At 42.7% G+C, this 14,285-nt stretch overlaps 1 protein-coding gene across 1 annotated transcript in view; it reads left to right on the forward strand.

Annotated features, from left to right (window-relative positions):
• Positions 1 to 230: 230 nt before the first annotated feature.
• Positions 231 to 14,285, forward strand: part of SEMA3E (semaphorin 3E) — a 330,917-nt gene continuing 316,862 nt past the window's right edge. Inside the window, exons 1-3 of the mRNA XM_025203239.1 lie at positions 231 to 392; positions 9,654 to 9,770; positions 12,267 to 12,403. The gene's annotated coding sequence lies outside the window, so the exon portion shown is untranslated. The remainder of the gene's footprint in view (positions 393 to 9,653; positions 9,771 to 12,266; positions 12,404 to 14,285) is intronic.

Below are 14,285 nucleotides of genomic sequence, written 5' to 3' on the forward strand. Positions count from 1 at the left end.
ACCTTTAAATAAGTTTTTGAGAACTGTGGAAACTCATGCTATTGAATGTAAATGTAGCAGTTTTTTGAGAAAAAATCTCCATTATACAGCTATATTTTCAACAGTGCCAATGTCTAACTGCTAAATGTGCCAATACAGTAATAGTAATTATTCCTACATCTTTGTTCATTCAGGTTATTACAGCTTACTTTTGGGTCCACTAAATGGCTCTCAAGCATTGAAATAAGGAAACCCAATTCTGAACCAGTCAGAGATTTGCCTAAATGCCTGGAAAAACACAGCATGCATTCAATGTAAGACGGCTTTGCCATGCGGACTCTATCACGGATAAGAGACAAATGAGATTGTCCTAGAAAGTTGGTTTCTGCATTTCTAAGAAAATGATGTCCAATGTAAGTTGTGTATAATCAACAGCATGCTCAGGCAAAATGTAAACAGTACATGATTGGGAGACAGAGTGACGGGGCAGGAAAAAGTGGGGAATTGCCCTAAATGGGAAATTGCCCATATTTTTTTTATGCAAACCAGAGCAGTTGCGTACAAAACTATGCTACCCTTTTCTTTGTTTTTTGTTGGGGTTTTTTCTGCAGGAAGGGAGAGGATATTAATGATGAATATTTTTGCTTTGTAGAGAGGGTTATAAATCCATGTTGTGGGATGGAAAATTTAATTTGAAGGCAAGAATGGATGGCGGGAAAGTGGGGGACGGAGGACTGCAGAAGAGTTATAGTGCTAAATGGAAACCCAGAAAAAGAAATGGAAGGGAATATAGAGGGGGTCAGGGAAGAAAAATGTTCTAATGAAAAGTCCATGAAACATATATAGTGTGTATCACTTAACTGCATTTGTATTGGCCCATAGCCCATTTGTGCACATCCAGATTTTGCTTGCTTAGCAGCACAAAGCTGCTTGTTCTTCTATACACAATACGGGCTTCTTATGAAAATATAAAAATCAAGGCTTGTGAACTGTACACTAGCATTAGAAATCTAATTTAGATAATGGGTCAATGCAGAACCAGAACCTTTTGGTCACCTTGCCTACCTGCTAATACTTTATCCAAAAATGCCCAGACTTTTCGAACAGATATCAGCGCCCAATCCTGAAGTTGAATATGAATTTTACATTTGGGCTGTTTTTGAAGATCAGCCCACAAAATCAAACCTTTTCTGAGATATGTATTAGTAGGAGTGTCTATACTAGAAACGGTGGAGATTAAATTAAGAAATTCACTCGCTATATAGAAATATTTCCTGGCTACTTGAGGAGACTGAATGCACTCTGTGCTTGGATATGAAAAATCACTGATTGTACGAAGCTTATGTAACTGATTTCTCTTGGCAAATACTGTGCTCTCGGCATAGATGGAACACAGATTGTCTTTTATTTCAGAAAGACCTTACTTAGCAGCATTTCAGTCCTATTACATTTTTCTGCCTTCTTCCCAGGGGAATCTTGGGCTCACGTTCGGACCTGGTTTCAATAGGAATTGAAACCATGTATTTAATTTGGGATTTGGCCCCTCCTATGGAGTATTACTTTATTTCCATTTTCTTTCTTAACTTCTCATAACAATAAGTAATTTACCATTAACAGACTATATAAGTCTCCAAACAGAATCCAGCATGGGTTACTGCATTGGTTTTCCAACTTTTTAAACACAATGAACCCCCTGGAAAAGAAAAATGTCAACTCTTAGCTTTCACATGTTTCTTGACTACAGAAAAATAAGAGGGCAATTCTTATGCTGTAAGTAAGTCGGAAACATTATAACGGGTCAAAATGTTCTTGACACTATGTATTCCTCTTTAAAATATCTAGGTTGGTCTTGTGAATGATGTGTAGGTGTTTGTACTCCTAACAGTGCAAATATATTGAGCAGCACACAACAATAACACTAAAAAGATTTCATGGCACCTTAGGTATTTGATGAAGTGAACTTGGGTTCAGGGAAGCTTGTACACATGCGCTCTCTTTTACTCTCACTCTCTGTCCTGCATGCTGTCTCTCTATATCTATTTAGTTAGTCTATAAAGGTGCATAAACTGTGTACCTACCCTACCCTGGTTGAGAATCACTGGTTTAGTGAATAGGGCACTGGCATAAGATTGATAGATATTGGTTTTATCCTTAGCTCTGTCACTACCTTACGCAGTGACTTTGGGCAAGTCATGTCTTTGTACCTCAGCTTCACTTTATGAGAGTGACTTCTTTTTATAAAGTACATTGATGAAAAGCACCATATAGGATTTAGGTATTCCTAGTCTCATGCAAATTACTGCTTAGATTTTCAAGGACATCACAGGAAAGAGTAGCTATAGAATAAAGTATCTTTTGCCAGCAACATCTTTGTGGGCCCATCTAGGATTCCAGGCTGGCTGCAAGATATAAAACATTTAAACTTTTTCTTTAGGCAAAAAGGAAGAGTTTTTTAATAACCAGATGCAGTAACTGTAAAATATTGTTGAAGTTGAAAATGCAAAGCATGCTACAAGTAGCCTGGCTTTAGTAAACTTTGATTAATCATACTGATAAATTGGAATGGATCTGTCCTTTATCCATATACAAGATGGAAGCCTAATCCTTTTACCATATGGTTTGGAAATATTCTTACCCATACAGCCTCAGATGCTGGTCCAAGTGATCAGTTCTGTTGCAGAACAGATATTATCCCCTGTGGCCTATTAATTAGGCAGAACAATTTAGAGGATAGAGAGATAATAGAATTGTTATTAAAATGAAAGTCTTGAATATTGCCCAAGTAATAGCAGAGACAGGAGAGCTGGAATGGATAAATATTGTCTTTTGAAGGAATGGGGAATGGGATCTAGTAACCTGCAAAACCATTAGAAAGAATCTTATTCGCTATTGAGAATACAGATGGGAACAATTTTCCACAGTTTGGCAAACAGTCATTAATTATAGCGAAGAGACAGGAAATATAGAATAGACTTTAGCTTTATGTGGCTTCTGCTGTGGTAAGTTAAGAATAAGCTATCTGAATAACACTGAACTTAATGAAATATGGGAAAAGAAATAGCTTGTATGGAGTACATTTTACAGCACAATATGTTGTGGCCAGTATTGACTTACAGAATGGACATATAAAAGCATTAAACAATTTTAATGGCACGAGTAAAATTATTGTCAAGCAGATGGATCCCACACACAGGCCGTTACATGCAGTTGCCTACTATGCATTTACTAATGTTTCTATTATATAACAGTTTTATAGCCAGCAGTTATCACACTCCCATAGCCTCTGATATTTTCTCTCTCTAGCCAGTGAGTAATCTTTGTCATGTATCGAATTTGTCATGTATCAAATTTCCTGCGACAATGACATTTAGTCTACCTTATGCCAAAGTGCTTTTTCATTTGCTTACTGCATAAAAATGGGCTTGAACCATAACCCGGTATCCCAAACCCATGAAATGTGGATCTAAACGTTATGATTTTAGTTGCTACAAATATGTCTGTGTGTTAGAATCTGTAGTAGGACACCGCATGGAGTAAAAACATGTTGGACCCTGCCTTGTTCACCTTGCCCCTCAGCATCCACTTTTGCTGTTGTGAGAGACAGGATACTAGGCTAGGTGAATCTATGGTCTAATCCAGGGGTGCCAAGCTGATCTGTCCCTGTGGCCTGGATGAATGGTGTGGGGCTGGTCTGTGGGCCGTGCCCACTCTAACACATGTCCACTCTATGCCAGATCCAGTATGCTCCCCAAAACAGCCCAAGCAGGTGCTGTATGCAGCACAGCCCTGGAGTGGACTTCATATGGCGGCAGGGCCTGGGACTGTGCTGCACATGTTGCATACTCCTGGAGTGGCCAGAGTGGGTACCAAGTCTGCTCCAGAGCATGTCTGTTCCATGCCAGATCTAATGCATGCCCTTGAGCGGGTGTCATGTGTAGCATGTGTCCTGAAAGATCCACTCAAGGAACTGCACTGCATGCAGCACCCGCTCCAGCCACTTGGTGCATTCTCTGACTGCTCTGGGATGCATGCTGGACCTGGCATAGAGTGGACGCATGCTGGAGTGGGTATCATTGACACCTTTAGTCCAACTCAGTAAATGGCAGTTCTTATTTTCTTATTATGTATATTTTCATTTAAAATATAGCATAGTAATATATTGCAGAAATAGCAACTTGTGTAATTTCCTAGAGAAGTAACTGGTTTCAAGTTTCATGTTACATTAATAGTTTCTAATGATGAACTACAAATGTGTAAAAATAAATAAATAAATAAATAAAAATAAAATAAAATAAAAAATAAAAAACAACAACAACAAAAAGCTGGTATGCCAGAAAAAAATACAGTTTTTGTTTTTTAGTAAATTATTCGGGTATATATTTGCTAAAAACTCTGGTCATTGGAATAGTTCTGACTTCAGCGGACTACCCATGACAGCGAAGTTAACCAGGTGTATAAATATTTGCAGAGTCAGGGCTTTACATAATGATGTTAAAAAACAAGGTAAAGAAACCACAGAGCAGAAGACAGCACTAGATAAATGTCCATACCACACACACGTTGGCTGCATTCACCAAAGCATTCCACACTTGACAAGGCTTTTCTATGGAGCTGACTTAGCACACATGTGGAATTTCCAACGTTGGAGTAATTAAAACATTTTAAATGTTGCTTATAATCACTTCAGCTTGTGCAAAATTGGGAACTTTATCAATATAAATCATTAGTGAATAACTCCAGCCATCATGGACAGATTTATATTCAGTACTTGCTACTTAAAGTGTATGCAGATTTTATATTAGTGCTTTCAGTGATCAGTAAATAGTAATTTCTGTGGTAACCCTTCAATTAAGTGCCATGTGTTGCATCTTAATGAAATGAATCTCATAATGGCTGTTTCTAAATATCTGTGCTAGTCCTGGTCATAAAAAATAAAGTAAGAAAAGATTGCTGGGTGTAAACACACTTTATAATGTGTCCTTATTGATGATTTTATTAGAAGGGTGCCTAGATTATCCAAAGGAAATAAAGGTCTCTTTTGCATTGAGCAATGCACAGATACACAGTCTGAGTCAATCTGTGTTTTAAAGATCCTAAGGCAGGGGTAGGCAACATTTTTGGTCAGTGCGCCAAAAACCCCACAATGTCTATCTTGTAAGGTGCCAGAGTGCCGGCACTCCAAAAAAACAAAAACTGGGGTGGGGGGTAGATGGCAGGATGCACTGCATATTAATATAGTTAATAATTATAAATGTTGCTTTTTATTTGTTTTGGCAAATACCAGCTTTTGTAAAAATGTTAAACCTGGTGACAGTAAATAAAACTTCATATGCTACCATTGTTCTTCTGTATTCTTTTTTGTTAAGCATGTTGTGATGGGGGGGGGGCAGAGGAGAGAGAGAGGGGGAAAGAGAAAAATGAGAAAAAGAGGGGGGAGAGAGAGAAGAGAGAGGGAAAAAAAGGAAAAAGAGAAAGTGGGTGGCAAGGGACAGATCCTCATGTCCCAACATTACCAGCTGTGGCTCAGGCCTGCTGGTCCAGGGCTGTGTCTGGCGGAGGGAGGCAGCAACAGTCACCAGGGCCGGGACACTCCGCCCTCCCTGATGGTCCCAGAGTGGGGGGAGCCCGGGCCCAAGTTTGGGAGGGAAGGTCCATCCCACCCGGGTGGGGACATTACTGGGGCATCAAATGCTAGGGCTGGACACTCAGGGCAGGGTCCAGGTGGTATGGGAGAAGTAGGTGAGGGGGGAGGTGCTGCAGGCAGGCCAGCCTGGCAGGGTCCTTGAGAAGGCAGCAGGTAAAGGAAGGCAGGGGCTGGGTAGGAAGCAGGGCAGCCCTGGGGCTCTGCGGGTTCGGGCTACGGCGAGCGGTCAGAGGCACCCAGCAGCACCTGAGGTGGGGCTCGGTCTGGCCCCCACAGCTCTGCAGGGATGGGCTGCAGCCGCCCTGCCCATGAGGGGATGCTGGTGGATGGGGCAGGACCCCAGGCTCAGGGGCCTCCTGGCTCAGCCTCTCTGCATGCCAGGCACATCAGGGGTGGGGCAGAGCCTCCCCCAGTCCAAGGGTCTGGCAGCAGGAGCCCCTGGACTCCAGGAACAGCTTCTGCAGCTGGTCCGGCCTGCTGGGGCTCCAGCTTTGGCCACTTGCAGCTTCCCTCTAGGAGCCGGGGCCGGGGCAGGAGTGTGCAGGGCCACTGCGTTGCAGGATCCCAGGGGCTCGGTCCTGAGTGCCACATGCAGCGGCTCTTCCCAGGGCTTGTGGGGGGCTCCTGTGGCAAAGCCCTTGCACTGGGGGCAGCTCTGCCCTGCCCATGCTGTGTCCAGCACACAGAGAAGTGGAGCCAGGAACCCCCTGAGCCCAGCGCCCTGCCCTGGCCAGGTGACATCCCCTTGCAGGCATCCCCTGTGGAGCTGTACAGGCTGGACTCCACCATGGGTGCCACTGAGCACCCCACCCACCCTCTTGCCATGACCCAAGCCCGCCAAGCCCTGCGACAGCCCTCCTTCCTGCCCTACACCCACCCTTCTCTGGCTACCACCTTCCCAAGGGCTGGGCTGGGCTGCCCACAGCACCTCACCCCCATGCCAGCTTCTCCCTCTGCTGCCTGGACCCTGCTCTGAGTGCCCAGCCTCAGTGCTTGGTGCCCCATTGCTGCCCTTGCCTGGGTGAGACAGGGCATCTGTCTTCCTGAGCCCCGGCTGTACCCCGGGCTTGTCCACCTGCTGGGAGCCTCCAGCACAGTGGCCCTGAACAGTGTCTGCCCAGACCTGGCCCTGCCAACCCGCAGCTCCCCTCCAGGGGCTGGGCTGGTGGGGGCGCAGCCCAGGGACACGGGCTGGGGGCAGCAATACACAGACTGCATCCCTGCCTGTGTTCTCCTGACTCGGCACCCCAGTGCCTCCCATGGTGCTGGGACCTGTGGCTACTCCATAGAGTTGGAGCAGCAACTTAATTTTTTTTTGTTTTGTAAACAATTTCCTTGCATGCCTCCTGGCATGCTAGAGGAAATGTCTCTACGTGCCATTAATTGGCACGCTAACTGGGGTTGCCTATCCCTGTCCCAAGTTTATATGTTTAAAATTTTCTTTAGGGGCTTGGTTCAGACTTTAAAAATCCTGCTATCACCTCTTCACCTTGAAAAAATCTGGAGCCTAATGTCTAAATAGGTGAGGTTGATAATGGAGAAGAGGACAAATGGGCATAAAAGATACTATGATTCTGCCAAGGTCAGCAGCCAAACTAGGAAAAGGACCAAGAATACTTCCTCACCGAAGCCAGCATCAGTCTGTTACTCTACGCTGGTTACTCTATGCTTTGGTTCTTTTCTCAGCAGTGTTCAAACACAGATCTGCTTGTTCCACTTGTGTGGTAGCTGTAAATTCTGCCTAGGAATACCAATAAGATATTCTATAGCAGATATAGGGCAGATATAAATAATGACTGTCAGTGGAGACATGCTGCTGTCCGCCTGCCGAGGAATTAGGCTTACATGTTGTGCATTTCTATGGGGATATAGTGCACCTTTTAGATATAGTTGTTTAGCTTCATGCTTGTAAAGCTGTAGCTCAAATAAAACGCATAGTGGAAATGTGCCACTTAGTACTTAGTGTTTTGCTTCTTGAAATTATACTTGATGCCAATCCTGATTCTCTACTCTGTGGCACTTGGATGTACATTAGTTTGGCTCGATTGACTTGGATAGGTACCATGATGTAACTGAGTCCCTCTTTTGACTAAGTGCACAAGTCTGCACAAAGGGTGTTGCGCAGTTAAAGTATAAAATCATAGTAAAGCAGGGGTGCTCAATCTCTTAGAGCAGCAAGGCAGATGCTTGTGACCTGGCTACACTATGGGCCATTTCTCCCCTCTGGTTGAAGGAAGAGAGGGAAGGGAAGAAAAGGTGGAGTTTGGGAAGGGAGAGTTTATCTTTGGTAAGCAGTGTCAGAGGGGGAGGGAGACAGTAAGCTGGCTGGAGGGGATGGGAGATGCAGACAGCAGGGCATGCTGTGGAGGGAATCGGCGGCACAGTGGAAGGCAAGGGCAGCTGAGCTGCTTGCTACTGATCCCTCTGCTACAAACTGATTCCAAACTTTTGGAGGTGAGCTAGCTTGCAGGCTGGAACACGACAGCATTGTCAGGAGCGATGTGAGAAACAATATAACAAAAGCACAAACTGTGCTCCCAGTTAGGCAACATTGTTAATAGTCCCTTGTTCCAGTATAATGCACTGCCATTTTTAGCGCGGTGGTGCCCTGAAGTGAAGCATGAGAAGGGAAGGGTAGGATTTGGAGCATCCTTCACTGTTTGTATGTCTGGTCTTCTCCAAGCCTCATTCTGCATGCATGGTGAGTAAAGGGACACCGAAAGTACTCCAGCAATGCATTGGGAGATAATCCATGGAGTGTGTCTGCCTCTTCCCCTTGGGTGGTTGTGGCAACCTGCATTTATCACTAAATGTAGTAGAAATTAGGCTCAGCTAGCATGCTGCCCAAAGTGCTCACTCTGAGTATATCCTGAGGGTTATGCAAACAGGGCTTCTGTGCTATTAGCCTCTTTGCTATTTAAAGTGCTACTATGGTGTTTCAGAGCCTTCTTCCTCTTGTGCTCAGAGCATCAATCAAGTCTTTCTCTGCCTTCAGTTGAAATTCAGGCTGCATAGTTCACATTCTGAAGTGGACTCAGGTGTGGCTTGTGAGGGCTGTCATCCCTCTACTTCAGGGGCATTCAATTGTCTACTGTCTTTGAATAGGAGGCAGCTGTTACACCCACCAACCTCAGACTTCTCCCAGCATAATAATTTAAAATTTCATCATCAAAGTTTAGCAATCTGTGCAACAGAAGGTTGGAAAAAAAATCCACAGACTACACATTTTTAAATGCTTTTAAAATTGGTCTAACTGCTATTTAAAATACTATTTAAAATGGGTCTAATGGGTCTAATTGGAGACACATGAAGACCATGTAGGTGCAGGGAAGAACATTAGATCATTTCACGCTCACTTGTCTGTGATGCCTTCTAACTTACCAGATAATAGTATTGTGTGAGGTCAGTTGTGATGCATTTAAAAAGGGGATCTCCAATTAAGTTGCTGGCTGCATTTTTCTGAATACCTCTTCTTTGGACATGTCCTACTAAGTCCAGGGATGTACTGGTCAACTTCCTCTTTGCCTTGGCCAACTGCAAGACCAGGAAGTTGGTGCTAGCTTGAAGGAGGCTGGGCACCTGTGGAACTGTTTTCATTTCAATCCATGTATGCATGTTTCTGGGCAGAGTTTCACTGGGTGGGTAGTGTCCACAGTCTTCTTAGATAAGTTTGAAAGGTGGTAGGTGCTAGCTGGTGTCCTACGCTTGGTGCTCCCTGCCCCCTTAGGATTCTAGTTATTAACCTAAACCTATGCCCTGCACCCCCATTCCTGTTTTTCTTGTGATTTATCCCAAGAATTCAGTTGTTATATGTATAGTTAGCTACCTCTTTCTAATCGCTGTGGGGGACTTTTGGTTTCCTGGTAGGGCTGGATGCACAGCACCTACATACCAAATGGATTTGTCTCTGACAATGCCCGGATAAAATAACTGGCCATAAAGAAATATCTACCCTTGTTTGATATGTAATTGTCTGGGCTGTTGCCTGAGGTATGCTAACATTGAGGGGTATTTCTTTTCTTTTCTATAGGGGAACTTATGTTTCCACTATAAGACTGTGATTTGGATTGAAGCTGCAAGTGAGAACCTATTTAATGCAGAATAAATCACATTTCAGGGAAAAATACAGATGCAAGCCATAGCAAATGTGAGTTTTACAGAACAATTAATGTGATTTAAAATCTCTTAGCAGCTAACAACAGTCGAGAGACATGTAAGTCATGCTGCTAAATTTACTCTCTATGACAACTGGAGTTGCTGAAGCCCCTTCGTTTCTTTTGAGTATATTAACTATTTCAGGTATAAATTGAATTGTGTGTGTTGCAGAACTGTACTGAAGACCTTCTGCTGTCTGTCTTGATATAGAAAGGAGCAAGCAGATTGTGACCACATAGTTATTAGTTATGCTAATAGGCATGGATTTAACAAATAAACATCTGGTTTCAAAGTCCTTTTGAGAGACCATCTCCTTTTAACATTTTATTATTCTCTCTGGAATCCCCTGTAAATCGTGGTTCACTAGCTTAACAATCTGAGATGGACATGCAGCTGAACTAACAGCACCTACAAGTTAAAATATATATACACTGTTTGTAGGTTTTCCGGCAGCTGGTGGACCTCGGTGTTTTCACAATGGCAAAAGGGAGTAAAGATGACAGCACAGCACTGGTGGGCAGCGAAAGTATGCAACTAGTAGTGGCATATGTAGCCATGCCTATACAGAGTCTGGAACAAATGGTGCAGACTTGGCATTGGATGTATGCTGTCAAGTATGAAGGGTACAGGCATATGGGGAGCACTAAGTAGCTGCTGCTTAAGGGTATGTGGAACTGGTAGCAGATGTTTCTTCAGGATGGGTATTTGTTTAGGTCCAGTACATTTTTCCCTATGGGATGTCCTGCTGCTTTTACCTGTAAACATTGTATTAATAACCACCAAAACCTCTTTCAATACCTAATTTGAATGAGAATCATTCAAATCGCAATCCTGTCCCTGCTTTTGTAATTTTACTGGTTTTGTAATCTTACTCTACGGCAGTTCTCTTATTAAAGTAATCTGGAACTTAATAAAGGAACTGATGGGTTTCAGTGAAATTTAAGTTCTATATGTGCATAGACTTCTGAACCATCCCCAATGACTTGGTCCACGAAGATTCAGGTTAGAGGGTAAAGGGAATATGCTTTGAGATCAGTACGTGGAAGGTTAGAGAAGCATGAAGACCATGTTGGTACAGACAAAATAGTCCCTACTTAAAGTGTCCTTATTCAGGTCCTTATGACCTGTTGACTTTAATTCCATAGATTGTGCGCTTTTTTCAGGACTTCCAAATTTAAAATCTTACTTGTGTATTTTTTAATGGTACCTTTTTCTTCTTTCAAAACCAATGAACTGAGGAATTTGACTGTTGAGGCTTTTTTCTCTGTCACAACTTTGTTGTTGAGCAGAACTATATCCTCTCCATTTCTTTTCTCTTTTCATTATGTTTCTTTGGAGAAGATACTCTTTAGGAAGAGGTGTGTGAGGGAGGCAGAGCATGGCAGGCAACCGTGTGTGATTAATATTACTTGTTATGAGATAATATTAATCACACATGCTTAGCATACCACTGGGTATGATACTGCAGTCTATATCCACCAGAGAGTTGTGGTGGATGGGTCGGTTTCGACCTGGAAGGGTGTGGGAAGTGGGGTCCCACAGGGTTCGGTCCTTGGACCGATACTCTTTAATGTCTTCATCAGTGACTTGGACGAGGGAGTGAAATGTACTCTGTCCAAGTTTGCAGATGACACAAAGCTATGGGGAGAAGTGGACACACCGGAGGGCAGGGAACAGCTGCAAGCAGACCTGGACAGGTTGGACAAGTGGGCAGAAAACAACAGAATGCAGTTCAACAAGGAGAAATGCAAACTGCTGCACCTAGGGAGGAAAAATGTCCAGCACACCTACAGCCTAGGGAATGACCTGCTGGGTGGCACGGAAGTGGAAAGGGATCTTGGAGTCCTAGTGGACTCCAAGATGAACATGAGTCGGCAGTGTGACGAAGCCATCAAAAAAGCCAATGGCACTTTATCGTGCATCAGCAGATGCATGACGAATAGGTCCAAGGAGGTGATACTTCCCCTCTATCGGGCGCTGGTCAGACCGCAGTTGGAGTACTGCGTGCAATTCTGGGCACCGCACTTCAAGAGGGATGCGGATAACCTGGAGAGGGTCCAGAGAAGGGCCACTCGTAGGGTTAAGGGCCTACACACCAAGCCCTACGAGGAGAGACTAGAGAAACTGGATCTATTCAGCCTCCACAAGAGAAGGTTGAGAGGCGACCTTGTGGCTGCCTATAAGTTCATCACGGGGGCACAGAAGGGAATTGGTGAGTATTTATTCACCAAGGCACCCCCGGGTGTTACAAGAAATAATGGCCACAAGGTAGCAGAGAGCAGATTTAGATTGGACATTAGGAAGAACTTCTTCACAGTTAGAGTGGCCAACTGCTTATGCAGGGGGTCAGACTCGATGATCTATTGAGGTCCCTTCCGACCCTAACATCTATGAATCTATATTCAGGAATCACATCTTAGTAAAATCTATGCAACTATTTCCTAAGTAAACTCCCATTAATTGTTTTTACTATTTTCCCCCCAAACAGATTATGAATCCCTTACATATGCATGCATTTCCTTGTGGTCATAAAGCCAGGATGAAAATTTGCATGAGATACAAGGCCAATGGAGGGACTGGAGCAGACAAATGCTGTGATTAAGATGAAGCAGAAGATATGTCAAGGTATGTTTTAAGTAGGACTCTAATTCAGTTGTAGTTTGGCATATGTAAATAGGTAATTTATTGCAAAGGTAATAGTTAAGGCAGATGGCATAGCTAGAATTTTTAGACTTTAAACATATGCTTTAAGAGTCAAAAATATTTCCAGTGTTAGCAAATAATGCTTAATACCAATAACAAGATATTTATTCTTTGCATGTTTTTTGTATCATAATATTCATGGATTATACATAAATGTACATAGATGTACATACATGTTTTCCTGAATTCAGTTCAGCCGAAAGGCTTCCATTGACTGCAGTGGCTTAGCAGCAGGTTATGTACAAGATAATTGGCTTTTATCAAATCACCCAGACTGAGTGGGACATTTGGAACTGGGATTATATTTTGTGCCCATGTCTTTTTGGTTCATGCTGATGTCACAATATGCTGAATTTGCCTTCCCATGCAGTCTCTCAAATGCAATTCTCTTTGTTACTTCTGAGCATGAGTCTTTTCTGTTGCATTCTCCATTTAACTGGTGCTTGGCCAGATACTTTTGTTTCAGCAAGATTCACAGCACAATTTTCTTAAATCAAGTTTTCCTTGTGGCCTATATCTAAGCCCCTGGACACAAAGCTCTTCCCTTCCTTTTCCAGGGGCTGCCTACAAAGGAAATAGCTTTATCCCTCTAGGTTTTTCTACATAACTTTGTAGTTTAAACTGTAGTAGTATCCTAGTTCTGTCATAGATAGATTCGTAAGACTATCAATGTGTGTCAAACTGGGTAAAACTGAAGGAAGGAGAAAATACAGCTGAAGGGTTGTTAAAATGTAAATAATCAAAAGAAATGGCAAATCAACAGTGAAGATATTGTCCATCAGGATGCCTATTGAGCATAAAATAATCCTTTAAAAATATTTAAGAATTAAGTAATCTTTTTTCTCTAGATGACACAGTCCCTTAAATACCAGCTATATTGTAGACATTTTATATACGTTAGACTTTATTTTTGCCTTTTGTGAATATCCAAGCCTCTGCTATTATGGAGGAAACTAAAGCTAGCTACATACCAAGTTGGCTATTTAAAGATTAATGGACTTATGTCCAAATGAAAGGTTTGTGATCATGTCCATATATCTTTTTTACAGCTTTTTACAACTATTATAAACTTGCCAGTATTTAGCATAAATAAGGTGACCACTTTTAAAAGGAAAAAAGCAATGCACATGAAATGACAGAGGGTAAAACTAGAGGCAGAAAGATTTATAACCAAGAGAATAGAGTTGAGTTGCATGCTAACCTTTCATATACCTTTCTCGTTGGATTTTTTTTTTTTCACCAGGAATCAGTAGGAGAGCAACAGCTGGGGAGGTTCTTTATTTACAGCAGTAAATATAGTTGTGGTCCTTTTTTTTTTCTTTTTGGGCCAGCTCCTGTTCTTGCAGATGGAAGCTGTATGAAGGGTATATGGACTCTTTGCCTCAGTGCCATACTTATGCAGCACTAGTATTGGCACTCAAGACTGGTGGAGGAGATCAAGAAAGCCAGTTGCCAGTGCTTTCCAGCTGCAAAGTCATGGCATAGATCAGTCATCAAATAGATGACACGTGGTTTAAGTTGTAATAAGAGGCAAAGATGAGCTGCTACAAGGATCCAGTGCTTAGCCCTTTCCATCTTAACTTACAGTAATTAAACATTTTCAAGTGAGAAGTAAGGCCAGTAAAGGGACGGAAGCAATACATTGGTTCTTTTGTTGAGGGAATGGTTGTGATTGCTATATTTAGTTCCCTTTATATTGAGTGACTCCAGCAGGAAATACCAAGACTTGGCTTACAGAATTTTCCATCAACAAAAAATTGCAGTGTAATGCTAATTATACTACAGAATCAAATACACTGTAGGG

This window comes from Alligator sinensis, unplaced genomic scaffold, assembly GCF_000455745.1.
Source record: "Alligator sinensis unplaced genomic scaffold, ASM45574v1 scaffold567_1, whole genome shotgun sequence".
In the NCBI taxonomy this organism is placed as follows: Eukaryota; Metazoa; Chordata; order Crocodylia; family Alligatoridae; genus Alligator; species Alligator sinensis.